This window comes from Aptenodytes patagonicus, chromosome 8 (assembly GCF_965638725.1).
Source record: "Aptenodytes patagonicus chromosome 8, bAptPat1.pri.cur, whole genome shotgun sequence".
NCBI classification, from domain to species: domain Eukaryota; kingdom Metazoa; phylum Chordata; class Aves; order Sphenisciformes; family Spheniscidae; genus Aptenodytes; species Aptenodytes patagonicus.
The window spans coordinates 3,699,930-3,727,691 of record NC_134956.1 but is presented as its reverse complement, the minus strand read 5'-3'; the positions used below and the strand labels follow the sequence as shown (position 1 = coordinate 3,727,691).

Sequence of the window (27,762 nt, the reverse complement as noted above, 5' to 3'; positions counted from 1 at the left end):
CGGGAAATGTTGGCACTGCCACCGTCTTCACAGCTATTATCCCTGATGAAACTGGCTTTTGCTACTTCCTCAGCCATACAAGGCCCTCTTTTCTCCTTTATTTGAATGCTGTGATGAGAGGCTCAAATCTTTTGTCCCTGCTATACTTAGTCTCTGTCCTTGTATGCAATAGTTTTCTTTCCCTTCCAGATGTTATCAAAGTCCAATAACTGCTCTTGAGAGCCAAGACAGATGTAAGCTATTTTTTAAAACACAATTCAAGCCAACTTTGTTTCTTTGAGATGTAAAAATATAACAAAACATTATGAATGCCTTTTAATGCTATAGAAATGCAAAAATAAGTGCTATAATAATCATTAGATTATTTACCATCATCTGTCAAGGCCAAATCCTAGCTCTAATAGCAATCAACATGGCTAGGCTCCAATGCAATTATTATCAGGGACCTGCTCCAAAGACCATCGTCAAAGTCAATGAGAAACTTTTTTCCACTGAGTTCAGGGTACTTTGGACCAGGCTCCAAACTGTCTAAGCTTGCAGAAGCTGCCTTTGGTCCTCCCAAAGCCAACACTCACAACCCAGAGGTTGCTGTTGGTGGAGATACTTCAAGACAGCAATCTCCACAGCACTGCCTGGGGAAGTTTGGCCAACCAGCTTTAAAAAATAGCTAAGTCCTTTCCTTTGTTACACCTGGTTGCTGTATCCCTTACTGTCACCTTAACAGTTGAGGTGATGCTGATCAGTCTCAGTATTGTCGTTCGTGCTTGAGGATCCTTCAAACAGACAGTGACTATTAATTGCCTGATATTGACTTGGCAGGTCAGAAATGCATTGCAGCTTGGACAGCAACTTACTGAAAAATGGCAGCAAGAACTTTTATTTTCCTAGCTTCTCCACTTCATGCTTGAATAAGATAAGGCATAAGGAGCACAAGTTAAATTGTAACAGCTAAATACTTCCAAATCAAAACAAAGTTTGCTGAAGCAATATAAAGTTTTCATTGCTGTTTGACCCGCTGAAAAGGGAGATATGGGTAGCTTTCGTAGTGACACACATTCCTGCTGGTTTTAATCAACACATAATTAATAGCAAATTATAATCATAATAGCTATTTCATCCCAAAGGCTCCAAGAGCTTTTGATAAAAAGTTGGCCAAATGCTGTGCTTAATTATACTCATGCAATCGAGTTCAAATGAGGGTGGACGTTCTTTAACCTCTGCAATGCAGCCACTTCCAAGAAGGAATATAGCACCTGCTCATCAGAACACACTGCTCAGTGCAATGAGAAAGGGCAAGAAGTAAAGACTCTCTGAAAAAGTCAGCTGAAACACTGGGGAATACTTAGCAATCATTACTCAGATAGGAACTAGGTGAGGCGAATGTGAGTTAGTCTTACATTAGCTAGTACAGACAGAATGCTATGGGATCTTGCATGAAAAATGCTAGCCTGAACTTCATGATTCAGCTGATCCATTTCCAACACTCCATACAAGCACCTTTCTGCTCAGTAAGTAATGTCACACTGTGCAGCACCTGCGTGATCACATTTCTTATCCAAGTCCTGGCTAGCCATAACCTTGTTGAGCTTTTGAGATCTGATGACTTACAACCAAATGGGTAATGACCACAAGCTTTGACAATTTAGCAAATTATTGGCAACGAAGGCTAATTGCTACTGCAGGATATGGTGCTGAATATACTACATTCCTCAGAGCACAATCTTTATTTGCTGTGAGTTCGTTCCTGTCTGATATCTAACCATCAAAAGCTGCAATATCAAAAGAACAAAAAGTAAAAACCAAAAAAACAACCAACACTGACCATGGGTTTGTATTTTCCTTCTGGCAAAAGCCAGCAGTATAAATGCTACCTTTCGGAAAGATAAGACTCCGGAACTGTTTAAGCAGTTGACAAATAGAATGATCAGAGCAACAGTCTGTTTATTGTGTCATCTAGAATAGCATTAAAGATACAGCACTGTAGCTTGTAAGGTTTAGCAGTATTAAAACTGGTGCAAACACAGTGACAGCAATAGTTCTTAAACCTGCCAAAACACGTAGTGAGTTGCTTTGTACTTATCAGTGCAACTGTCTTCTTCCTTCAGGCCTGCAGAAAACAGCTTCCAGTTTACACTCATTTTCAGTTTCCTCAACTGAATTATCACGTTCAGGGTTTCAGCCCTCACACCCCTAATATCGCCTTTCTCAGATTGCTGAGAGAGTGCCTCAGTAACATTTCTTGCCAAATGCACAGTTAGACTCTCCAGATTAGCCAGGTTACGCTAAACTTCTGGAAGTGACAGTTCAGTCCCATTGGCAAGCTCGTCCCACATGTAAATCTTAGGTCTCTTCTCAGAACCGACTAGAGTGGGACGCTCCAGACTTTCACCCTTCTTTCTCCCAGAGATGCCTGCATTAGCACATGCAGCCAAGCCCATGCCCACCCAGTATGTCCTTCAGGAGAGTCAGCGCATAGTCACACCCCTAGGGAGACAGGTCTGTGCATCCAGGAACCGTGCATTCAACCGATTCCCCTAGATATGTGCTTCTGAGTCATCAGCTTGCCAACACAGCAGGCGAAGCCTAGCACATTTATAAATAATCTGTGGGAAACTCGGGGGAAACCATAGTTTTCCTCCCTCACAGGAGCTTCTTTAAACAGGAGCTCCCTTTTCTTAGATGTTTATAAGGAATTCTGCAGCATACAACAGCATTACAAATCAGATAGTAAGTTCAATGGACAGACAGGGATCTTCATGTGTATGTACAAGAGCAGTACAAGTGTCAAGAGCACCACAAGGTTGTGCAGCCTGTGCTGGAATCCATGCTGTATTCTCATGGCTTTTAGTTTAAAGTTAGCTTGGACACATCTGCATGCCTTGTAAGTCAGTATAACTGCAGCCCCCCAAATCTCTGAGTTATGATGGAACAGTAGCAGATCTTTTTCAAGTCAATGAACTGTAGCATGACATCCAATTTTAAGAAGAACTTTCCACTGGACCACGTCACAGCTCTCCTAGCAGTTAAAGCTTAAACAGTTAGAGATTATGACACTGCCTCCAAAACAGATCAAAGACTTCTTCCTTCCAAGGGATGCAGTCAGGAAAAAGCTGTAGGAAGGAAGGCTGGGAAGGAAGGAAGGAAGGAAGTATGGGTTAGCATTTTGGCTCTGTGATACTACAGCACCAACTCCCAAGCGTATAGAATCACAGAATCATAGAATCATTTAGGTTGGAAAAGACCTTTAAGATCGATTCCAACCGTAAACCTAACACTGTCAAGTCCACCACTAAACTATATCCCTAAGTCCCATGTCTACATGTCATCCCCTCTGGGGTTGGTGACTCAACCACTTCCCTGGGCAGCCTGTTCCAGTGTTTGATAACCCCCTCGGTGAAGAATTTTTTCCTAATATCCAATCTGAACCTCCCCTGGCGCAACTTGAGGCCATTTCCTCTTGTCCTATCGCGTGTTACTTGGGAGAAGAGACCAACACCCACCTTGCTACATTCAGGTAGTTGTAGAGAGCAATAAGGTCGTCTCTGAGCCTCCTTTTCTCCAGACTAAACAACCCCAGTTCCCTCAGCCGCTCCTCGTAAGACTTGTTCTCTAATATTGGATCAGTAGGGTAATTTTAACTTCCCAAATCTCTCACGGACCATAATCAGATCAAACTGAATTGAGGTGATCTTGAAATCTACTGTCTTAATACAGGTGCACTGCTGAAACGCAGATCACATGCACTGGCCAGCAGCTCATGAGCAACAATTTGGGAACCACTGTGCTAGGGTTTTGCTCTGTACATTGTTGGCTATTAATGTAATTTGCCACGGAATTTATTCCTTTAATGTCGAGTTATTCTGCAAACTTGGAGCTTTCAAGTAAAAAGAAACACATCTTGGCTAAAGTATCGCATTCAAAAACGTGAGAAGTGGTACAAAATCTTCTACCCACAGCTGCAGATGGCTAGTTTATGTAGCTACTTTTCAGATGGCAGTTTTGACCTTACCAATGCAGATTGTCACGGGGGCAAAAGACAGCCAACCCCAGTGCATTGTAACCAGTGCAGAGGAAACCCAGACGGTCACACAGCCACAACATGGCACGTAACCCACAGATGTCTTACCAGACAATGCCAATGGAGTGGGGAGGGCTGTGGCCTCTTCTGTACTCATGGTACATCCATGCCCAGAGAGAGGCAGCTCTCCTGTTTAAGATCCAGTCTCAAGTGAACTGAATAGTCAGTTAGTACTACTCTGGGAGCAGGTCTAAACAACTGAATATATCCTACATTTTAAAAAAGCCAAGTCAATCAGAACCAACGCTTAGCCAAAACACAAGGACAATGGGACTATGATGAAGACAAGTGCTAATCAGTAGCAAAATCTATAACCCTGAAGTAATAGCAGAGATGCCAGAGCAGTAGTTATTCGTTGCCACTGTGTAAATCAGACAGCCAGAATATCATTAGCTATTACCTTTTCAAACCACATGGGCAAAGAAAATTCCTGATTATTATGGTGGATTACAGGACAATCCGATTATTAGTCTCAGCATAAATACCCCTTGTAATTAAAGGGCAACAGTGTTAAACTCTGCTAACGTATTTTCTACATTAAAACTCACAAGAAAGTCACTGAAGATTTTGAGCAATCTGGCAACCTCTGCACAATTAGCTGGGTTTCAAAATGGTAATTAGCCAATTTTCTGAGATGTATCCTCTCTATCTGCATGTCCTAGTAATAAACATCAGTGTTTATATTTCTATTGCTGTATGATTATCATGCATTAAACATTAGGTCACACATCATCCTTGAATTCACATAGAGCAATGTAAACATTAAGAAAACAGACAAACATTTGGGATGGGGTCATAATCCACTGACAGGGTAAATGATAATCAAAAAAACCCCTCCAGACCTGCTTGGGAGGAAAAGGAAGCTAGGTCTTCCTGACTTGACAAGTGTATGACAGTGCAATGCATGTTGCTGTTTTTGTTACCAATTTTGTGTATAAGACAACAGATGTTAGCAGAGATTGTGAATGTCACTTCACCTTCTAAACAACAGAGGCTTTGTTTTAATGCAGTGAAACATACAGGACAAGACACGGGACTGACTCTTCTACTGCGGTGATGGCTACTTCAATCCTGCCGCAAGAGAAAGCAGCTTACCTTGAAAAACTCTCTAGAAGATGTTCTTTTGGTTCAATCCTCTGGCCAGTTGTCACTGCGATTCACTCATTTCAGAGAGTCACCTGGGAAGTCAAAGGCGCCAATGTTTTTTCTTCTAGCTGTTAACGTTCATCGGATATCTGGGATGCGGCTGTCCTTGGTGAAACACCGCATACCACGGGCAAGCCTCTGCTCTGCAGTCCCTGGGACAAGGCAGCGTTGCTCCAACGTGTCACCACTGTTCTGAGCCCACCCCGCTCTTGCCTCTGCTGGGGAATGTGCCCTCTAGAGAGATGGCCAGGGATTTCTGCCTGGGAATCTTACACAGAGAAAACGTCAAACTGAAAAGGATCCCAGGAAAGGGGTGATTCTGACCATTTCTTTTCCTACACTTAGGCATTTTCAAGGAAGTTTGGAAACGTATCTGCATTTCAGCACTTTCAAAACACAGTTCTAAGGTTTCCTGTTTTAAGTAACTTTCCACTTGGAAACACACACCACTTAAACTCAGTCAGAAAACTGTTAATTTTTCTAGCAGCTCCCCAGACTTGCCGTTCTTAACTTCTTTGTCCAACTTTTGTTAACTCAGGCCAAGGGGAAACCGGCAATCGCCAAACGGCTCAAGGGAAGTGATCTCCGGCACGGGTCTGCCTGACGGGGTCCTGGAGTCTCCCCGGAGACGGACGAGGGGGAAAGGGTGAGTTGGTAAGAGGTGTCGCCTCCACGCAGGGCAGTGGGATCTCGGCCTGCGGCCAGGCGAGGCGGGCCAGGCCTGAGGGGGAACCGCCGGGCCAGAGCCCGGGCCGGGCCATGCCGCCGCCGCCGCCGGGCCCCACCGACGGTCCCCCTCCTCAGGGGCGGGCTGGGGGCGGGACGGGGCGGTGCGCGCCCGGCCCCGCTGCTGCGCGGCCGCTGCTGCGTGGGGAGGGCGCGGCGGAGCGGCGGGCGCCGAGCTTTAAATGAACATTACTATCGCTCGGGGAGGGCAGCGCCGGTGGCTCGGGCCGATTGGCGGCGGCAGCGGCGGCAACGGCAGCTCTTCTTCTTCCTCCTCCGCCACGGCGGGAGGTAGGGTGTGCGCGTTTGAACGCAAACTTCAGTCCTTTTCCGTGCCCGGTCCGCGGCCGCCGCGGCACCCTGAGGCGAGGCGAGGCGGGCGGCGCACTCCTGCCCCGCGGGGGGACACCGCGGTGCCCCGCGCCCTTCCCCGGGCGGGCGGGCTGCTGCCGGCGTCGCGGGGCGCAGCGGGGGACGCAGCCGCGGGGACAACGGCGGAGGAGGCTGAGGCGGCGCCAGCGGCGCCCGCTCGGAGGGCGGCGGAGCGCTGTGGGGAGAGGGGAGACGGCCCCGCGGAGGCGCTGGGGGCGGCCGCGGGAGCCGCTGAGGTAAATCGCCCGGGAAACGGCCGCGGGCGGTCGCCTGTTGCCGCCGCGCTGGGGGCGGCTCGGGGTGCCGAGGAGGTTCGCTTTCTTTCAGATGCACGGGCAGTCGCTGCTGGTATCTGTTAAGCCTTCATCTATCCGTGCGTGCGTTTATAAAGGCAGCGGTATCTCTGTAAATGGAGAAGGGAGAGCAGGGGTCTGCGTGACCTGCTGGGCATTGCTCGGCTCTCTCGGGGAACGCGGAGCTCTCGTTTCAATGGAAATCTTAAACAGCCTCATCCTAATAAAAGTTATTTCCAGGAGGTGGAGTGTTTTATTTTCTTTCGTTTAATACTAAATGTGTTCCAATGCTCTGTTAGTCTGTAGCAGAGCATGGATTTGAAAACATGAAGTGTCGGTCTAGTGCTCTGTTTCTAGCTTGTTGATAATGGATTTAGAGATTTAGTTGTAATTTCAGTTCGTGTCTTATCTTTGCTCAGTTGCTTTAGAACTCGTTTAAACTGTATTTTCAACGGAGATGAGTGAACTTTAAAGAAAAATCAGGTCAGGCATAGATTCCAGGCATCAAACCCTTTTCAGGTCCCAGAAATAGCCACAGAAGTAGCGTGACCAATTCTTTTCTTCATGCACAAAGCTTTTTATTTTTTATTTTTGTTGGAATTTCTGACAGATACTGGAGCTCATCTACTGGATATTTTCAGCTTAGTTTATTGAAATAAACATGCTTTCTAAGCTTGCATTCTTATGCAATTATCTTAGTCTCCCTTGACTATACAAGGTTTGAGTTTCTGATAGAGATTGTAGTTCTTAAAATAATAAAGTCTGTTTAGCACAAGCTTTTTCTTTTTGCGTTTTTCTATGAGAAGATGAAAAGGAAGATGACTGTGAGGGAACGTGCATATTAGCGGTTATGGGGTAAAAAAAGGGGTATTAATAAAAAAGGTTCAGAAAGAATGTTTTATTTCTAATATTCTGTACTTGAAACAACAGGGTTCTTAAGTTATTGTATGTCTTATAAAGTCTTGACACAAGAATCGAGAAATATTTATCTTGCAGTAAATGGGTCAGATGATAACATCTTCCACTGGATCTCTTACTTCTGTATTGGACAGCTTTGGTTGCTAAGTAGCTATGAATTTCTAATCCCAAAGTAAATGATGTCATAATGACATCATCATGTCCTTTCACTTGATTGATTCTCATAAGAGAAGAGTAATGAGATTTGATATACATGTCCCATCTCTTTAATATTCTTCCTCTGCTTCAGGGGATTTCCTGACCTGCCTGGCAAATTCCAGTGAATCACACTGAGCTCTAGTAAAAAGATGTTCCTTTTGGAGACGAGGTGGAACATTAAAGTGACAGTGGCTGATCCTGGTCTCCTCAAAATCTGAGGAACTTGGCATCTTATGTTTTAAATGTGGAGATCTAGATATGAAGGGCAGTGATTTAAAACTCGGAGTTATTAAGTTCACGTGCAGGTGCGAAAGTGACTTGAATTTCAAAGACACTCAGCTTGAGCGGTTCAAATTGACTTTAATTGGGTATGTGGAACTTCAGCACTGTTGAGGATCAAGTCACTTAATGTGTGTGAATCTAAATACTTTAGGTGGGGCAGGGGGAGCAGAGAAGATGTAAGCTGATATCTTCCTTCAGTTGCCAAAATAAATTTCAGTCCTAATGGTAAATGGATGAAAGCTGTCAGAAATTGCCATGTTAATACTGTGTTAAGAATTGACAGCTCAATTTTTTTTTTTCCTAGCTAGGTAGCATAATTTAACCATTGATAAGTTTGAAGCATTTTAATATCAACACTGGCATTGTAGGGAACTCCTTATAAGAGAGTTGTAAATCTAGAGTTTATAGCATGTGTAAGAAATCAATGTTTTTTGCTTCTTCTGAGATTAAAGGTACAAATGATGTCATTCGGTGATGATCAGCGTGGACTGCTAGTTTTTACAGTTTATTTTTATCATGTGTGTGTTCCTATGAGCGTGGGTCTGCATAAATTTTAGGCAGTTGTTTTCATGATAAATAGTTGTTTTGTGGTCATGAATTTCTTCATACCCAGTGAGTTTGAAATATTCTAGACAGGGCTGCATGTATTTTATGTGCGTAAATCTTACCATTTCATATGCATGTGGAAAAGGGAGAAATGAAGCAATTTTCATGTCTGCTTTATTGAACATGTAGTTTCATTTGGTAAAGTTAAAAGCTGAGTCTGTCTCTTACAACATTCAGAGGCTGCATACACCAATCTCACTTGATTTGTGAATATCGTGGGTTGCTAAAACGCATTTCAAAAGTAAACAATGATTTGTTAGCATGGACGAGTTGGTGGTTAATGTATTTACTGAAGATACTGACTGCTGATGTGATGCTTCTATTATTGCTAAAGTACTGCAGCATTGATGGCACTATTAAGTATAGCAGAGTAGTAATTGAACATGAGGACTGGGAACAAGCAGAGTAGGAAGGTTGTGGGGGAAGAGGTTTTTGACTGTGTATTTGAATCTATTCACCATGTAAGTGCAATACAAGCTACGGGTGCAAAAAGGAAATTTCTAAATAATCTGTAAGAATTCTGCACTCAACATCCTATATGCAGTGACAAATTTCCACAAGCTTTAGATGCTTTCTGGGATGACTCAACTACGAACAAGTGATTTGGAAAAAAAAATATTATCTCTTAAGAGAATCCTTGGTGACAATTTCTCTTCAAGTTATCTTAGGATTTTCTGCTTACCGTGATTTCTTCTAACTCATGCTTGCCTCGAATGTTGGAAACAAAAAATGAATTTGGACTTGGGGATGTATCTGTGCCTTTCAACTGCATGTTAGATGGTCATCTGTGACATCTGCATGGTTGTGCTTTTAATACGGTGACACATTTGGTTACATAAAATGCAGCAAGCAGTGCACCTCAAAGCCTTTCTGAATGCTTGTAATGGAAGGTTGATGCTGCAGTCCTGACCTCTTTGAACAGTGCAGACGTGGCCAAATAGAGAAAGACAGTGAACACTTTCGCAGACAGATCTCACTTAAAAGACAAGGTCAGTTGTTGCGGTGGCTTAGTAAAACAACGGACAAGGCAAGTCTTTTGTTGTACAAATAGCAATAAGAAATGCAATCTTTAGACTTGTGTTATCTACTGCAAGACTAAGCTGCGTTAAGATCATGGGTGAAATATCTGGTATCTGGCTTAAAAAAACCCAATTGATATGCTTCAGAACTTCTAGCGACTGAGATGTTTTGTTCCCCTGCTTCCAGAAGCATGTCCTTTGACTGTCAGTGGGAGGATAGCCAGTACTTCAGCTCCAACTTCTGCTTTTGTCATAAGCTCTGTGTGAGAACAGAATGAAATACCGAGTGGATTATTGGATTTACCTTTTTTATTTAGATTTTTAAGGGGAAAATAGTATCTATAAAATCTGAGACTTTCTCAGGCCGCTTGTGTGAGCCTTTTATAAGGGCAACACTGGCAGTTGGATATTTGAAATGTGTTTTGTTCAGTCACATTGGAAGGTAACCTGATAAACAAATTCATCTACACCTGGATCTCCTTTACTGATGGAAGAAAATCTGCCGGCTGCATAAAGAATGCTATGTACAGAATGCAGAGAGGATTTGGTCCCTCATATACTAGGAAGTAAGATAATTAAAAATATATTTTTGTATAAGTACTCTACCTTCCTTTCCGTTACGAAGGAATTTGAAGAAGGAAAGTCACACAGCGTAACATGAACAACAAATTGTTACTTTCCAAGAAACCCTTTTGTTTTTCTGTTTTTGCACAAATGTATCTTGCAATGATTTTAATTGTTCAAGATCTGGCCAACATGCAAGCTTGTGAGCACAGAAGACGCTGACCACGTCCACAATAGAGCTGATGTAATCTGCAAACCAAGGACTAAATGCTGCTGTGAGTTGCAATAGCATAGTTGGAACAACATTAGCATGAGAGGTCATGCTTTGGCTTTACCCCAAGGAAACAGACCCAAACCATTTACATTTACGTTCTGATATTTCCATGTTGCTACTCTGATCAGACTTAAATGTGCAGAAAATGCCACTCTTAAGAATAATTCTGCTTTGTATTGGGTTAATGACAGCTCTTTGTTAGAAAAGAACCCTGTGGGTTACAGGGAACCCACAAGGTATAACGGGTACAAGTCCTTTGACTTCAGCTGTAATTGATGCAATGCTTTGAGTAATCACTTTGGTGTCTCAGAAGTCCTGTGTTTGTCTTACTCTGTAGGAATTCTGATGTGTCACTGTTGTCTGTTTTTAAAAAACAAACAAAAAAAACCCCACAAACACAAACCCCCCCCCCAACAACAAAAAAACCCTAAAAGAAATAAAATCAAATCTGGATGTGGGCCTTACATGCTGGTAGCTAACGTTATCTATTAGATATGAAAAGGCTTTCTATTTAAGACTTAAATTAAGCATATTTAGATATCAATTGTTCCAAAATCACTTTTCCACTCAAAATCATTTCTGAAAGAATTCATCGTCCAAAAATAGAAGTTATTTAAGAATGATTAATAGAGTGATTTGTTAAGCTGGAAAATTTTTATTTTATTCCAGTTTTGATCTTTATATTTTAAAAGATGTGATATGTTGTTAGCAAACTTAATGCTGACTTTAGTCTGAAGCACTGTCTTAGAATAATCTTTGTGTAAATTGAATCTTTTCTGTGTAAAATAACAATAATTTTAATGTTTAATTAGAATGATGTTATAACGAAAGGCATACAGTGAAAATTCAGTACTTTTGATACCAATTGTATTCATATGCTTATCAAGCAATGCCTACACAGTTGAGGTTCATTCTGTAACTTTACAAAGTCGTGGAAGAAGACTAAAATCTAGGGCAGAAGAAAGGAAGAAAAAGTCATGTCAGTGGTGAATAAATACGTAACAAAATTTTCATTTGAAAAATATATGCTTTCAGTTATCAATCAATGTATTCCTTCCAATACAAACTAAAAATTGTCCCAGACTGATCTTGAATTCTGCTTGTGCAAGAAATTATGATTTTATTTTTTGTCCCCTCCCTCTGAAGTAAAATAGATAAAACTAAGCTCAAGATGCAAACTGTTTTCCCTGAGAAGTTTGCTCAGTGTTTCCATAACTTCTGAGTAGTGGGTGTTGGAGGGGAGCGGGAGAGTTTGCATAGTTTGTACAATCACCTTTCTTCTGAAATGTGACTTACAATATGCCCTTGAAGGTAAAGGGCACATACCACCAACTCTTCACCAGTCTGAACCCTAGAATTAGTTAATTTGGGGATTCTGTGATATAGCTCAGGGGAATGGGTTTGCTTGTTGGCTGTTTTTTTGTTTGGTTTTCTTTTTTTCCTGGCTGAAATGTAGTGGAGACTCAGTCTGACAACTGATACAGTGCTCAAAGAGAAAATATTTTTCTTTATCAAGGTGATACTGCTATTTAACATATCTCTTAATTTCAGGCTATGACAACAGTTTCTCCGCTGTATGACTGTTTTCTCAGTGAAGCTGAGATGAAATGAGGCAGCTGTTTTAGAAACAAGAATCACAGGAATAAAACATGGCCTCCAGTTGTGGATACAAGGGGGGCACTGTTTAGTATTCTTCTCTTCCTCAATTGTTTTTAAAGGCTAATGAAAGCCTAAGGAGACACTCAGACAGTCACACTAGCACAAATCCCTATTATTGCTCCGATGATGAGCCTTGATGCTGGAAATTTTGCATGCCGCATCTTTGTTCCTTCTGTAAATGCTACAAATAGCAGGAAGGGATAGATAAAATGACACAGATGCTTTAATTATGATTTGATTACAGAGCAACCAGAGGAGTCTATTCTGAGGAATATGCAATTAGAGAAAATTCTGAGTACTATCTAACCTTCCGAAATTAAAATTAACTGGGATTATTAGAACAGGGTTTTAATATTTCTGAAAGAATATAATTCCTCAAGGATCTTGCTGCTCTTGTGTGATAGATCCTCTCTAGCTTAGCAGATGGGTTTCAGGGTAACACAATGTCATCTTCCTCAGCTGCATCTACTGGTTTGCTTCACCTAGCAGTCCCATCTTAGTATCCCTTGCTGGTCACGTACAGGAGGGTGACGCGGAACCTGCATTTGAACTGGAAGTAAGCAGCCATGCCTCGGTTGAAGCACAAAAGAAGGAAGAGCAGCTTAAGCATTCCTGGCCCATCTCTCCACATCTTCTTTGTGAAAACAGAGTTTTTCAATCTCACGAGCAAGAAAATTAGAGTTCTGCAAACTTGTTATGCAGGTTCCAAAGGGAAGGCATAGATGGAAAATTCCATGTCTTTTCCTCTTGCAAACTATTTAATAGCAGAAAGCTATATGATTAAATATGTTAAGCTTCTTTGTGGGCTTAAGTGGTACAAATGATTTGAATTTAATTCCTTTGATTTCACTAGCTATCAAACATGAGCAAAATTAAAAATCTGTCCCAGAGTTGAATAGCAGCATGCCTTCAGCCTCAAATGTAAAGACACTTAAATCTTATGGAAGTTACGTTCTCAGATAGTAATCATGCTTTCTTCACTTCCCTGAAATGAGTTCACCTCTTTGGACAGGCAGCATCAGCCTGGAGACCAATATTGGGCACAGAGTTGATAAAATGATGGGTTGTACCTGCTAGCTGCAGGAGCAGCGAGGTGAGGGCACAAGCAGGTCAGGAGGCTTTCAGGTTGCAAACAGCACCATGTACACATCATGATGACAGTAGCTGTGAACAAGTAATGTTTTACTTACTTTTCCTCAATGCTTGTTCATTTACCGGTAGTAGAAGGGGGTTTTTTCCCTCTTATTTTCTGTAGGACTTAATATTTAAATATTTCTCGCTTATGCTTGAAAATCACAGTTCAAGCGTAATGTCAGTTACTCTCCCTGAACTACCGCTCTCCAGCCCAAAAGAACAGGACCTGCCAGGGGCCCTGTTTGGGACGCAGTGTTTGCTTTGGAGCTGGAGTGTGGCAGCAGCAGAAGGGAGAAAGACTCCTACTTCAGCAAGCTTTGTGAGACCTGCTACTCCAGCTGTTCATAGAGGCCATGTGAAACTGGGCTTTGTTGATCTTGATACCTGGACGCTCTGCGAATGGATGGGGGGGTTGTGAGAGTGGCACCAGCTGCTTTCATTCATCTCCCTGACGGGTCTGTTCTGAAGGCTGACCTTGCTTTTGACATTGCTTACCTTCAACAGCAATGGATACATCTGACCTGACACTGAATGTGGCTGGCATAGCTGAGGATAGATGGTATTCAAGACACTTAGAGAATTACTGTTCTTTCTGAACAGGTGCTGAGCATAATTAAGCTTAAGTGTAGCTAAAGATCAGCTGGATTCAGCAGCCTGTCGGTCTCCTTTGTCAATTGTAAGGGCATTTTCTAGTGTGCCTTCTTTATTTATTTTAACATTTCTTTTTAAGAGCCTTCAAACCCTCCAACTTCAAAGCACTTCTGTTCCCACTGACCCATGTGTATTTCACAGGGATAAAACCTCTAGCTAGCAACTTAGGGATGATTTGTCAAGGGTCGCTTTAATAAATTAGGTTATTTATTTTCTGCCTGAAATTCCCTGGTTGGTGACTAAGAGAAACTTTGTATTAAGCTGTGCAAAGCATAATGAGGTTGCTGTAATGCTTTGATGTGGAAATGCTTAAATGCCAAAAAAAAAAAAAAGTGGTGTTATTGATAGAGAAAGCTTACTTGAAGTATCTAGGGACAATTTATATAAACCAAATATAGATTATACTATAGAGATCATAGATTTTGATAATAGCCTTTTAAAACTTTAATATCAGACATCATAAAAACGTCAAAATCAAATTATTTTCTTTAACTGTTCTGCATATAGTTACAAACTCAGTCCTTTTTAGAAGATATATTTGATATCAGTGATAGAGAAATTAATATGGCAATAGTTGTACAGTAAGTTTTGTTTCCTCATACCTATTACAAAGCTATTCTTCATCAACAGACTTACTGAGCTGACTGTTAATTTTTCTGGAATTAAAAGGCTATAGTGAATTTGCACTATGTTCATCTCGCTTAACGAAGACGGTTATATAAGAGTCGCTTCCCCCTAGCTGATTGAATTGTATTTCCCATGCCACTTCTTGCTTTCCATGTTGCTTATAGATTAGCAAAACAGAGTTTGCTGTATTTTCTTCTTTTCTTCTTGTATCTATTCTTGAGGCTTATTAGCACAAAGTAGCTCTGAGCCATGGCTTGGACACTAGAGATTCTGAAAGCCTCAAATAGCTGTAATAATGGAGTTGGATGAAGGATGCAGGTTGCCATGGGAACAGTGCATGTGCCACACAAGATAATGTAACTGCTGTAGTGCAGAGATCTGTGCTGCATATTGATTGCAAGATTTCTTGAATTCCTTATAAATTTTGTGCTTTGTGCTGTGTGTTCCGCCTAGCAAGTGAGAGAAGCTTGTCAGCTGGACTAAATCCAGAGAGATTTTGCTAATTTGAAAAAAGTTGACTTTTGCGTGTGAGGGGAGAAGAAGGGGTCAGAACTACTTGAGAGTACTGTTAGGTTCACAGCTTTTCCTGGTTGAGTTGACAGAGTCCTAACTGTTGTGTTAAATTGGAGTTAATGAAGTATTGGAACTGAGGCACTACGGGTGAGTGCCCCGAGTTAAAAGTGACAATAGAAAGCCTTAGGAAACTGAACCTTCACATGTATAATGTTTCACATGGTGGCTTGTCACCTGGGCACCTGCACAGTATCACAGTTCCCCAGCGTACCTCTTCATTGCTCTTGTTGGTATGCTGCTGAAAAGTTCATTTTTGTTCCAGCTTGTCGAGGATGAATCTAATTAGTGGCATAGCTGTACAAAATATTGTGATTAAGAAATATCACACTCATTGACAGCCAAGCGGATGAGCGCAGTATTGGTCGTTTCACCAAGCTGGGGGAAGGTAAAACATGCAGGTTTTAATTTGAAGGAATTGTGTGTGAGTGAGGTTGGAGCTTCTTTTTTCTTTAAATGTGTGAAAATCACACCTTTCAGAGTGGCAGTGTCTACCAGGTTAGCATAGTACTAGTGGGCTGCTAAAATTGTCTGCAATCTTGCATAAAACTGAATGAAGCAGGACTGGTTTTGCTATAATTCTGCAGCCTAAGTTTTCTGAGTCCTGGAATAACAACAGAGAAACTCTAGTAATTGTCCCAATAGCTCAGATCCTCACCGGCATAGATCAGCAAAGGTCTATCAGTGGTTTACTTAGTGAAGTGCTGCTTCACTGCAGGTAAGCCCTGGCATGTGATCTCAGCAGAGGCTCATACTCTGCGTCAGGATCCTGCTTCCTTTAGTCAGATGAGATCTCTAGGCCACGTTCGTTCCTCAGTAAGAGGCAGTTGGGTCCACTATTGCTCAGGATGGTTGTGCAGATGAGATAATGCAAATTAAAACTGTCCCTCTAGTGTTACCCCCTTGGGAAGGTAATGCCAGAAACTCCTGCTTGCCTTCAGCAGGATTGCTGGCAATTGGCCACTTGTCCTCCCTCTAATGGCAAAAGTCGTAACTTCCCCAGTGCTAATGTTACTGAATCAAACCTGCCACTCCCCTCCTCCCAAGTTATATGTGGGGATACATACACTTTAAATTTTTTCTTAGATCTGCTTTCCCAAATTTTTCACTATGAGGAGTTTGTGTCAGAACACAAATTTCTGGCAGCTATTAAAAAAACCCCAAGAACAAAAAACCATGCTGTTGACACCTGAGACTTATTGGAAGGTCTCTGCTTCTTTGTTTTTATCTTTTTTTTAATCCCTGGAAAACCTTCTGTTAGAGAAGATACTGTGTAATTATTGATCTTACAAGGTTTTTGGAGATGATTTATATTGTTTCATACCTACCTCATGCTGTTTGAATCTCTGGGTGTTGTCTGAATCTACCCTAAAAGCATTGGAACTTTAGGAACTGTGAGTTAGTGAGGTTTTCTGGGTCTGCTCTAATAAGATGCTTATCTTGAGGGAGAGATGGGTAACTTAAAATATGTGTGAGGTATTATTTGTCAGAAACGTGTCTGAGAGGACATATTTAGAAACGCTAGGCTATTGTGTCCTCTGGGCATCAATTGCAGGGTTGCGTGACTTTGTTCATCAGTACGGGTCATCTCAAATGTGGTGCTCAGATATCCATTCAGTTTATTCTTGACTACTATTTCAGCTTTTTCTTGACTACTATTCCTGGTTTTAGATCCTACCGCCACATCCCAGCAGAGTACCTAGTTTTATTGCCAATTCAAAAAACTGATTGTACAGGATCAGCTTCTCTGGAGTTCTTCTGGGGTTTTTTTGTACAGCCAAGACAGACTGAGATATCATCTAAGATGCCTTTTTATAACCAAGATGCCTGCTTTGTAGTGTATAGACAGTTACATTTTAGGCCATAGTAAGGGACTAGTGGCACTGCATTCTGATATGTTTAATTAAAGCCGTTAGTTTGTCATTTCTTTTGTAACCCTTTAACATTTTCTGGGATTATGTAATAATTTGTGGATGAACTCCTTAGTCTTTTTTGAAACAAAATATATGTTGAATTTAGTAAGTGAACTAATTAGTGAACTTGGATGTTAGACATCGCCTCAGATATTAGTAAGACTCCCGCCTGAGCGAAACCTGACTCTAGTGGTGTCAGTCATCCACCAGTTTGGCTAAGCCCTTCCTGCTGCACCTAGTTTGAGTAGTGCCTCTCGTGCCCTCTGGTCGCTTCGTGCACAGCTGTTATGCAGATGAAGACCGGGACCTTCTGCCAGGCGTCCAGGGATTAGCTGATTAGGTTTGCCTATGTGTGTGTGTGTATGTATACATATAAATACACACACATCACACTGTGGGTTTGTGTGTATATATATGTGTGTGTGTGTATATACTCTACAGTTCTTATCTTTTCCTACTGTCAGTTATGCTCCTGCTGTCATTTGACGATGTTTAAGATGATTGCTTGGATTAGAAAGTGCTTCAGTTAGGATAAAAGTGAAGAGTCTGGAACTGAATGTCAGTTGTAACTTTGGTTTTGGCCTACGCTGTGCACCCAGCTGGAAATGGCTTGTCACCATAACAAGGTGGTGATATGGTTCTGAATGAATGGCACAGTGTCATTTGTTTGTCCTTGGACTATCTGGTACTGTCCTGGTACTATCATGATTTTAAAGAAATACTCAGCTTTTAAGTACGGACACATATATGAATGTCTATAAATGCATACAGCAGCCTGGCTAAAAGTGCCCATGAAGAATGCCAGTGAATATGCTTACTCTGTGTGGTGTTTTATTGTGTTGATGTCTGTAAGTCTATTGCATTGCCCCCAGGAATTTTCAATGTCAAAATGGTGCTAAATTTGATAAAGGCAAGGACTGAGTTTATAATACAATATCTTTTCAACTTACATTTTTTCTGGACTAAGTAGAGTTTGAGGGGCTAGAAAACAAACACACGTGAAAGGGAATCTGCTGCTGCCATTCTATGGAAAACCATGCAGATTACCAAGTGTATCAACTTTCATGTTATCCCTTAGGTGACTTCTCCTGGTTGAACTCCACTGAATCTGAAAGCTGCTGCTCATTGCTAAGGTCTTGTGTAGCATCTAGTGTACAACATTCTGTAAATCCACCTTGTTTACTGTACGAAAGCTGTAGGAATTGAGTGATTATAAAGTAACAATTAACACCCTGTAGCTGAATAGATTTTAGGAGTGCAGGTCTGATAAGAAATGCAGCTGCCGCCCCCTCCCCTATCCTGCCAAAAAACCCCAAACCCACAAAAACTGGCATGTAAGATGGTTGCTGGATTGAATACAATAATGTTCCAATAATCAGCATGTGTAGTTGAGAAGGGAATAAGAGTGAATATTTCTGAAGGAAACAGCAGGAAAGTGAGCCAAACTCTCACCTTGGAAAGGTCTGTGGCTTGAATGGATCAACAGTAATTTTTACTAGTTGTGAATCTGGCCCTGTCATCTAGGTCCTCTGAGGAGTAGAGGAAGGATTTTGCTGGTCTTTCGAGTACAAGCAAATGGAGGCTGTCTATGGCTTATAATTCAGAACTCCCTTTTCAAGTGCTCATAGCAGCCTTTAAGCCTTCAAGAGGAAGCAGCAATACCTGACAGTGCATAGATACATGTGGTAGAATTTCATCTTCATGGCTGGCTGAGAAAGGAGATTGATGGTTCTGCTTCACAGCGACACTTGGAGGACCGTGAGGAAGATTGTTTTCCCACATTTGCATTCAGCTACTCCAAGTATATCAGTTTCCACTGAGCGTAAGGATGATTTTGATTTTATACAACAAGAGTTTCCAAGGAGGTGCTAGATTTACAAAAGCGGTTGCCAAGGGTCTCCAAGGGACTTGACAGATTTATAGACTGATGACATACTACTAGTGTAGTCTCAATGGAAATTGGGTTTGATATAAATAATAAAGAATTGGAGGTGCTCAAGGACAATGTTCAAAAGCAATTTAGAGAGGCCATGGAACATTTTGATTTGTTTCAGTATAATTCCTCCCACAAAAGGGAGTTGAACTGTGACTGCTGGAATTTATTTATTATAGCTTTATACTTTTTTATATTGAAAATTGAACTTCAGCATTATATCCCACTTCTGTCTGTCTTTATGCAGGTTACATAAAAATAAATGGGTAGTTTCTGAAGAAAGAATCTTTGGGGTGGGGAAGGTTTAAATGAAAATTATAAAAAAATGGGTTTTATTTTAAAAGAGTATGTATATCTTAGCCAAAGCGGTTTAGTAATGGACAAATATGGGCTTGGGAAATGCTTAGATGGACCTTTGAAAAGCTTCACAAATTTCCTAGATATTTTTTTTAAAGTCTGTTTTAAAAAAAACACACGCTATTATTTGCAGATCACGTCTGTGCCACCACTGACAGTATTAGAAAGGCAACCCTATTTAGTTTGTTCTTTTGTTCTTTATATAAATAGACTTGGTGCCTTGTCTTCTGAGTAACACAAAAGCTATTTTATTTCTGAGTAACAAATGCTTTCTGAGTGAATCCTGTAAGATACTGGTTTTCTTTCATGAGGCCACTATATTTTCCTTTTGCTGCTATTTTTGAAGTTGTAGAAAATTGCAACAGAATTGCATTGCAAGGGCAGAGCTGCTTACATCATGATTTGCTTCAAGTGGTTAAAGAAAAGAATTGCTGAGAGGTGCCTAAGACATGGCAACTAAATATGTGGATGTCCATGTACCTGCTAGTTAAAAGCCATGTGTATTGTGGCTACAGATTAATTCTTTTCATTTATAGATGTACTGATGTTAGAGGTGAGATGGGGGGGTAGGGGAATAATCTTCCTTCTTTAAAGGTTATATAGATGTTGTCTTGAAATACATTGTATTCAGGCTCCCTCAAAAGCTATTGCAGCTTATTTTTTGCCACACTATATTGTGGGATTAATCCCATTCATGTATTTACAGTCAAGATTAGCTGTTTCCTTGCTCCATGCAGACAGTCTAAAAATCACATTGATGATGGGTAACACCGATAAAGATATAGTAAAGCAAACAAAAAAAAAAAAAGTGTGCAGATTTATGGGCAGTTTTCTTCCTAGGTGGTGACAAAGGTGTGCAGATTGAGGACAGCTAAGCTGTTAGCGAATGTGCTGCTATTGTTGAAGCACAGAATGAGGAAAAATAGCTGTGATTGCACAAAGATATATCAGTTGTACTTCCCTTGTGGATAGAAAGACATGCAAATAATAAACACGACAAAGGAATGACCACAATGAAAAGAGTCTAGCATTATCCTCTGGTGTCCTCTTTGGAAAGCAGATGAAAACTATCAAGGCCCAACTCCCTGCCTGCCTCGCTGCACATAGGAGACTTTTGGCAACAGTGGAAGAAGCAGTGCAAAAATGATTGCTACTTGGTGCTGCAAGTGTGGTTGCTCCTGCTTGGACCCTTTGGGATTAAAGAATGGCCAAGGAACATAACTGTGGGCACTTTTTGTCCTTCATGCACCATTTTATTCCACTTGGTCAGCTACTTTTTGGCTGGATGGTAATAAGCAGGTCTGCTCTAAGGAATTTAGCTTTCCCCAGAAGGTGTGGGATTTGGCACAGGGCCCCTTTGAAGAAGTTAGGTCTGAGAGAAGAGCTTGCAGCTGAAGAACTTTGAATAGCAACAGGTAACAACCTCAAATTGCAGTACTTCAGACTTGTCACTGTTTCTTGCTTGCTTCTGGATTAGGAGCATAAGCAAGCAAAAAATTTTGCGTTGAGGAATGCTGTAGCTGTTTAAAAAAAAAAAGCAAACAACAAAAACCCTAAGAATTGTTGTTTAAGAACTAACGTTAGCATCTGGCATGTGTGTCAGACTATCTTGTGTCTGAAAGCAAAATGTATGGCTGTCTCCAGATAGTTTTATTCATCAACGCTGTATTCATGCACTTCAACAGAAAATGGCTGGTGTAAGAAGATTTACATGGGTACCATACATTCTGCTCTACTTATGTTATCAATGATTATGCTGAGTTGGTTTCTATGTGAAACACATTGTGAGCCTATCTGTAGTTTCGCTACATTCACTTGTCTTTGCTACTGGGCTGGGCTGGTTAAGATCACACTGCTTTGTTTATTTATTTTTTTTTTAAAGGCATTTGCTGTGTTTGTGTGTGAAGTAATTGTGTAGTTGTTTATCTTCTGTGAGTGTTTGTAATAAGATTTATGAATATTAGTTGTACAGCAGTTTTTCTCCATGATGTTCCTTCCTTCAAGATGGAAGATTTATGCATAGCTGCTAGAAAGGAGTGTTGCTTTTCCAGCAGGAAGCTCTTGTAGGGGAAATCGGGGAGCTGGAAGGGAGGCTGGAAGTGTAAATGAGAAAGCCAAGGGATCTTTGCAGAAAGCCATAGCTCCACTGACCTTGATACACTTACAGTAGTGGACAATACATTGCTGTGCATTTAGACACGGTTATGGGAAGCATAAAATGTTGACTAGATGACAGCTGGGCTGCCATGACATTTTGTGGGAGAGGGTCCTTGTTTTCATGAGGAAATCTGAATCGGTTATTGTTCTGTCTGAAGGATAGGTATCACAAAAGAATGCTGCTTCCACTTATTTTTTATAGGATTAATTCAGTCCCAGCTACCTAATGTCACTGTTACTTCCACAAAATATTTTCACTTCTAGAACAGCAAACTAAAATAATCTGCATTCAATTTAGAACAAGGCTCTATATTTTGTTTAAATAATGATGACAGCTTCCTTAAAATCAGAGGTGAAATTCCATCACTGGTTGGATGTGCAGAGGAATCTGAAATGCATAATATACCATTGAATGAGTTGTGTTTGAGGATGTCTAAACTGTCTTGCAAATAAATGTCTCCAACATCATGGTTTATTTCTAGGGAACTTTATTTAGCAGGAGCATGAGTTATCTCTGCCACGTAGCAGTCAAGATTCACAGTTTTCGTGAAAGATCTACTACTACAGGAATAAAGACTTCCTTTGTTTACGGGGGGGGGGGGGGGGAAGCACCCTTCAGGCTGTTGTTTATAGCTGCTGACATGTGATAGAACACGAACATGCCTTTGCTTGTGGAATCTCAGATTGGCATCTTTACAGGGAGGGGAAATCTTCAAGGGTAGCTTAAAGCTGACACTTTGTCATCTTGCACTGATAAGCCCTAAAAAGAGCTGTTGTATGCACTGGAGTTTGTTATGCATAATAAAAATTGAATACTGGAAGAGTTAGAAATGGTAGTTTGTATTCAGTAGCTGAATTATGCAAGGTATGGAGTGCTGTCTTGTGTGGAACATTCTCAGTTAATGGGAATTTCTTTGCTAATAAAAGACTTCAAGATTTGGTCCAATGGATCTTAAAAATGGTAGTGCTATTTGTGGATATGATTGGCAGATGTAATCCCTTTCCTGCTCTCATCTACATCTTTCCTTTCCTAGTCTGTGCCAGACATTAGACCAAAACATAATTAAATCTAGTCTTTTAAGAACCAAAGTAGACATTAATCATTCAGGGTACTTTTTTTTTTTCCTTTTTCTTAGAAGTCTAAGAAAGATAGACACCTTAATCCCACTGAAATGCACACATGTATTTTTGGCTCTTTTTGAAAAATTCAGCCACATTATTTAATATAATCCAGTGGTGATTGTTCATCAATACTCTCTTAATGGCATATAAATCTTTGACATTCCCTTTGCAAATATTGTGAATGAATCAGAAACATCATATATTGTTTAAAAAATAATGCCACCATAGTTGTTTTTTCTTATACATTAGTTGTAAGAAATAGACAAGTTTTTTTCTGTCTTTTTAATTGTACCACTTGATACCCACAAATGCTTCCACAGCATAAGAGAAACCAACTTTCCTCAGTTTTCTCCCTGCCTTTCGTTGAGGTAAGTGATGACTTGCTGATAGCCGTTGCACAAGCTTTCTTTCTCTGAACAAGTCTGGAAAAACAGAACAGACTATAAAAAAGTACAAAGTAGCATTGGCCCTTCTAAAGCATGGCAAGCAAGTAAAAATTTTGCCTTCTTAAACAATGTACCAGCCTTGCCCTGAATGTAGTTATCCCATAAGGTTATTAGGAGAGTTTGATACGCATGCTGGTGTGTCCCTTTGAACATGTAGCCATGTAAAAGGTCATATGGTTTGAAGATAGGAATGATGGAAGTGTAAACGTGGTGATATCTTAATGTAGCCTATCCTCTACTGGTTGGAGGCACTTCAGTGAACATTTACATAAGTAGGAAATAATATTTGGAGTTTATTTGTTCTATTAAAAAAAAAAAAAAAAAAAGGCCAGGAGAATTTATTCTGCCTTCCTCGATGGAAAGCTTTATTCACAGCAGCTGTCTTACCATAAACAATTAAGCAAGAGAAGCTGCAGTACTTGGGCCTGACACTTCTTCCTTCTTCTAGGACCTCAGAGCAGTGGGCCACCTTTAGAGATGTGGTGGGCATCAGGAAATCTCATGGTATACAATCATAGAAAATTTAGATTGGGAAGAACCTCTGGAGGTCATCACGTCCATGCATGTGCACCGTGTGAGCTGATTTTTTTATTTGTCTACATTTGAACAGCTTATAGAAAAATTTGAACAAATCAAGAAATTATGTGCATGTCACTCAGGTTGCTTACTTTCTCTGCTTCTTCCAAGTTGATCGCTGAAAGCAAATTTTTATAGCTATAGGGAGATGAATATTTCTGTCCTTACTGCAATAACTTTATAGCATGGTGTGCTGTTTGTTTGTTTAGGCTTGTTAAAATTTGCTCCATTTAGCCTAATGCCCTTTTCCTTCAAAGTAACGTGAGCTCCCAGTGCAAGCTGAGGATATTCGCCGCTTAACAGAACCAAGCCCTCCGTTTGCACAGTCCCTGCAGTCTGGCAGTGTATTTGGAGTAAGTCCATAATGACTGCTTTAGATTGGCTTAGAGTTAAATCAGAGAGAACACTTCACTCTATCTGTGCTATGAAAATAAGAACTAATATTTGTCTGTGAAGAAATCTGACTTGTTTTGCCACTTGTTATTTTATTACAGTCAGAGGGGTATACAATTAACTTCTGTGCATTATTCTTTAGGAGTCCCCATTTCCTGGTTAATACCTGGAAGATACGGCTTCAGAGGAGCCAGGATATGTTGCTCATATTCAGTATTGTGCACTACAGAAAGATTTCTTTTCTTGTGGAAAGAAGATGCAAGGAATCAGTTATTGTCGAATAGGCAGAAACAGATTTTTTTTTTTTCTTTCTTTGGGAAAATGAATGCATTTTAGAAAGGAGGTGATTAGTAAAGAATAAAGAAATGTGTAGGAATATAAGTCATAGCTTTATGATTTCAATCCAGGTTTTATGGTATTGGGTTCTGGGAAAAATGAAAGAACTTACTGTATGTGTGTGTTGGTATGAACAGGTGCAGCAATTGCTTTTGAAATGAGTCCAAGCAAGTAACATTAAGTCCTCATTTTACACCTCACTGAATGCTGTGCAAAGAGCAGAACTTCCCAGCAGCATAAGCAGATATAATTCCATTGATAGCTTTGGCACGGAGCCTATTCACTTAAATCAGTGAGGTAGTATCTGCTCATGCCTCAGTAAACAAAACCTATTATATTATATAGGTCAGTATTTGTTTTGGGACAGTTCTCAGTCTTTTGAATGCTTTCCCTTCCAAGGTTAACTCTGTATTCCCAAAAAGAGCTTGTATTTCTTCAGCCTCCTGTTTCTGAGGCTGGAAGAATTGTGGGACCAATATTGTCTTACTTCAGTTGAGAATTTTGAGGCCTGTATAATTGGAAAAGCATTTTACTTCCAAACTTTCAGAGTTTCAGTCAAGCTCTTGGTGTGAGGGGAAAGGCTCACAAGATGGATGGATGAATGCACTTGCAGGAGTGAAGCGTGAGGGACAGTTTTAGTTCCTTTAGAAATACTGCGACTCTGTAGGGCCACAGTGTTCCCAGCTTGAAACCTAGAAACGAAGTGGTTAGGGAACCCTCCTAAAGCCAAACGCCACTATGGTGAAACGCGGACGGCTTTGCTTCTGTCTCGGTAGGTGAACAAGAGTCACTGGAAAATTGTCTGTGTAGTCACCTTTAGTCGGTAAATAGAAAAATAATTTTAAAAACCATGAATTTACAGTACTGAGTTCTACAAACTCATTGTTCATGGGTTGGAGTGGTGGTTTGGTCACAAAGTTACAACAGCCTCTTGTGAATGAAGAGCTGCCTTGGGATTCTCTGTGGCAGGTAAGGAGATATTCTGCCTGCTGTCTGCTTCTTCCTCTCCTCTTGCCATCCAGGTACCAGGGACAGTGGAGGGAGTGGAAGGGATTTTTTCTGCTATATTCACTATGCCTGTAGCTATTATCTGGGAGCTCTGCAATGAGGGGTGTGTTGCTGGTCAGTGGTCTTGCATTAGGCTCAGCGGTTTTTTTCAGAAATGTTGGTACTGAATATTATCTCTACTTTTGTTTTATTTTAAAATTCATTGAAGTAAAATAATCTCTGAATATTTCTGTTAGTTTTCCTAGTCACAGAAACAAGAAAAGTTAAGTGCTTGCTAGGGTTCTCTCACTTAATTGCTGTGAAGCCTTGAACCAGTTGTTAAGATCTCGATTGTTTGTTTGTTTGTTTTTTTAATTGAAGCATTTGTAGTGAGGGAAAAAAAAGGATGTTTAGCCCTCCCCAATAAATGGAACCATCTCCTCCCTTGCTGGTCTCTCCTGGAACCATGCCTCTCTGCTTTCATGAACGCTTTCCTCCTGGTATCGCCATGGCATAGATAGGAATTTGAGAGAAGAAGCGGAGCTATTTTTGGCTTGCTCATGAACAACATAATGGTTAAGCAATTTGTATGCAGCCCCAAGTAAAACAAACAGTACAGAACAGCCCCCAGCTAATATTATTTTCAGCTATACCACATAAGTAATATAGCTGTGAAGAGAAAAACTGTGGGGGAGGGTGAAGGACCATACTTGCCTTTTTTTCAATGGGGTCTTGCCCAAGTACGCAGCTTTTTGATTGCTGCAGTCAGACAGCTAATAACAAAAAGGAAATAAGACTGAGGGACATTATGACATCTCTAACCTATCTTAGGAGACACACAGCAGAGATGACCATCCAGCCCACATCTCCTGACACTCAGTCTTACTGGCCAGAGCAACTTTGCCTGGTATATGGCCCTGATTCAGCTATGTTAAACTTCTTGGGTGTTACCTTAATTTCAAGCATGTGCTTAAATCTCACTAGTTTAAAGCAAATTTTATCCATTTTAGTAAAAAAAAAAAGTGCAGAACTAGATTTAAAGAGGGAAAATATGTAATTCTAATCAAATATTGATTTAAGTTATGAAAAAATACCATATTTTGCCTATGCCATCACTGCTGTATATATTTAATAAAAAGAAAAGTAATGCTCTACTACAGAAAGCTGTGTTCTCTTCGAGCTTGAGAAGGCAGCAGTTATTTGCTTCACATTTGGAAGGTGACATTCCCAGCTAGATGGCCTAGAAAATTGTTTTCAAAAAGTAAGAAAAATTAGTTCAGGAGGGCTATTGAACATCCAGCATTCTCCTTTGCAACAAATTGCCGAGTACCTGGCAATACATGACACTATGACAAGTGTTCAGCCTCGGGGGTGGTGACAAGTGATGAGCTATTCAGAACACCTCTTCCCTTTCAGATCTTAGGTGAGCTTGCAGAGCTGCCACTACAAAATTCACGTGTTTGGGGCTTTTTTTGGAAATTGGTCAACTGAGCAAGGATGTTCCATTGGCATACAATAAACATGGTACCTCATAGTACTGCTGTCTTTGTTTTTCTGTTTTTAAATAAATGCTTTTCATAGCATGTTGTACTCATTTCCAAGAGTATGTACCCTGAGACATAACCCAAGGATAGAAGGATTTTTATGTCATTTGGGGGGCTTTTTGTAGCAGTTTTCATGTGTGTCAGTTGTTTGTTTTCTTTTCTTTTCTTTTCTCCTAGAGGAAGCTGTTTTGTAATTGGCTTTTGCAAATCAATTTTTTTGTTTTACTTTTGCTCTTAAATATGACAGTGCGCCTTATAAAAACAGTGCAAAGGGAAATGATGCCAAATTCGTCATTCCAAAATACATAGGACTTTTGCTTCCCTTTAGATTTGTTTGTCAGAAGGTAGTATTTGGCACTATTACCCATATGGCTGCAGGACTTTCTTTTCAGCTAAGGGTTGGAAACTTATAAATGGGAGGTAACTAAACACTACCAAGTTGCTGCTGTAGGCTGAGGGAAATGAGCTTTAATGTGCCATTGGTATTCTCTCTGGGTTTCTGACCAGCATTTCAAAGAGAAAGTGTCCTCAGAGATTTACTCCTGTGATTTCTATTGAGTCCAGCTATTGTTGTGATGGGATTCGGGGAGCTGAAAAAGAGAATAAAAATACCTGTAGAGCAGATACATGAGAAATAAGGCTTATAATTATGTTGCTCATTATTAAGTTTGTTCTTTGATTTAACAGCTTCCTGGAAACTGGGATATGCTACCAGTCACATCTGGGGTAGAATTCATCAGCTGTTTGTTAGAAAAGAAGAACTACAGATAGACAGAATGCAATTAACAAAGCTGAAATTTTGCCAAGACTCTGGATTTACTTTCCAAAAAGTGCCAAGGCATCTTTCATGGTCACAAATTATGACGCTTACCTTTTGGATG

At 40.7% G+C, this 27,762-nt stretch overlaps 1 protein-coding gene across 3 annotated transcripts in view; it reads left to right on the top strand.

Moving 5' to 3' along the window:
* Positions 1-6,101: 6,101 nt before the first annotated feature.
* Positions 6,102-27,762, top strand: part of SLC6A1 (solute carrier family 6 member 1) — a 63,056-nt gene continuing 41,395 nt past the window's right edge. Inside the window, exon 1 of one of the 3 annotated variants that reach the window (XM_076346007.1) lies at positions 6,102-6,241. The gene's annotated coding sequence lies outside the window, so the exon portion shown is untranslated. Of the gene's footprint in view, positions 6,242-6,511; positions 6,559-8,081; positions 8,100-27,762 lie in introns of those variants that run through there. The other 2 variants (XM_076346008.1, XM_076346009.1) reach the window with 2 other exon arrangements.